The 1959-nt window shown below is 32.1% G+C and overlaps 1 long non-coding RNA gene across 1 annotated transcript in view; it reads left to right on the top strand.

Annotated features, from left to right (window-relative positions):
- Positions 1-1413, top strand: part of LOC118766310 — an 11528-nt gene extending 10115 nt beyond the window's left edge. The window contains exon 3 of the long non-coding RNA XR_005002233.1: positions 1402-1413. This is a non-coding gene — a long non-coding RNA (uncharacterized LOC118766310). The remainder of the gene's footprint in view (positions 1-1401) is intronic.
- The last annotated feature ends 546 nt before the right edge of the window (positions 1414-1959 follow it).

The raw sequence follows: 1959 nt of genomic DNA, 5'->3' as shown, positions 1-1959 counted from the left end.
GTCAAGTGACTTATTTTGTTCATTAACTTCTGTTTTACTGTTTCCTTTTAGGAATTTGAAAAGGGAAAGTAGTGGCTGTGCTGAGAGAAGTGGAAGAGTGAGAAAGGAAATTTTCATCTAGAAAAGTGGAGTAGGTAAATAGAAGGGAAACTGACTTAAAGTGAGGGTAGAAATAAAAAGAGAGGGAACTATGTTGTATGTGTATATAAATATATATATATATATATAATATATATATATATATATAGATATATATTATATATATATATAAACACATATAGAGAGAGAGATGGAAAGAGAGAGGAGGGGAGGAAAAAATAAAGTATGTTAGTGAGAATGAGAGAGGGGATGACAGCATGAGTGAAGTGAAGAGCTGACTTTTCAAATATACAACAGGCAATTTCAGGTCAAACAGAAGAAGGATTTCTCATAAAGAGACTGTTTGGTTTTAAATTGTAGAAAGAAGGTAATTATTATCACAAGATGTCAATGGTTGATGTGAATTAGAGAGAATTGCTGCAAAATGAACAGAAACAAAAAGAAGCTGAAGTAAAAAGATAAAAAATAATTGAAAGAAGACAAAATGAAACACATAAAGAAAATGAAGGAAGGCTTGAAGCAGAAAAGTTAAGAATTACTGAAATGAAAATAGTTAAACCCTGTCATTTTTGACAGTTACTACACTAATGTACTCATATAGAGGCATATATAGTCTATTATACTTATATACAGACAATTGAGAAGGTATGTATATACAGATGTAAACTGTTCAGGAAGTATGTATATAGATGTGAACATTTGAGGAAATATACATATATAGATGAATGGTTATAGAAATATGTATATAGAGGTGAACTGTTTTAGATGTTTATATAGATGTGAACAATTGAAGAGGTATGAATATAGATATGAACAGTTAATGAGGTATATATATATATGTGTGTGTGTGTGTGTGTGTGTATTTATATGAATGAAAGTGTGAACAATCGAAGTATATGTACAGATGGGGACAATTGAAAAATTGTTTATATAGATGTGAATAGTTGCAGAAGTATGCATATGAATGTAAATATCTGAAGTGTATATATACATACATACACATGCATATACACACACATATATATATGATATACATACATACATACATACATACATACATACATACATACATACATACATACACGAGTGAGTGAACAAAGAAAAGAAAGTAGCACTCAACACATTTGGTTGAAGTTACATGCATTTAACAACAGTTTGTCTCAGTTCCACATAACTTGAAGTTTCGTGGGTGAGTAGAACACTTCCATCTCATCAGATGTTCCAAGGCTGAATTTCTCATGGGATGGATGTATCCTACATACTCATGAAGTCACGTGGAGTTGAATCAAATTATTATTAAAGATGTGTGTGTGAATAAAATTGAAGAATTTTGTATACATTTGCAAAAAACTTTATAAGGTGAGAGAAGGTGCTGTCTGGAAGTGTTCAAAAGACTGAACCTCTCTGAATTACCATGATAAGAAAATTGTGGTAGCCTGGAATCTTTCTGCCTAGATGTGAACAGTTGAGGAACTATGTATTTACTACTACAACTACTACTAATAAGAATGGTCATTTCTGACATCGGCACAAACTCATAAAGTTGTAGAGGAAGTGTATAGTTAACTGAATGGACCCTCCCTGGTATATTTACAGTCCATATTTTATTGAACCAAGGGGGATGAAAGGGAATAAATACAGTAAGGATAATGATGATGGTGTTGGTGATGATGGTGATGATGATGATGATGATGATGATGATGATGATGATGATGACGATGGTTTCTTACAATGACACAAACTCTCAGAAACTGAAATGCACAGAAGGGAAAATGTGGGGCTGTGACACGCATACTTATCGAAAACAACTACAAACACATATAAAAAAGGAGAGTTTAAGTATGGAAATTAGTGATTCTC

The sequence above is a fragment of the Octopus sinensis genome, linkage group LG15 (genome assembly GCF_006345805.1).
Source record: "Octopus sinensis linkage group LG15, ASM634580v1, whole genome shotgun sequence".
NCBI classification, from domain to species: Eukaryota; Metazoa; Mollusca; class Cephalopoda; order Octopoda; family Octopodidae; genus Octopus; species Octopus sinensis.
The sequence above is the reverse complement of the archived record's forward strand: the minus strand, read 5'-3'. Positions and strand labels throughout refer to the sequence as shown.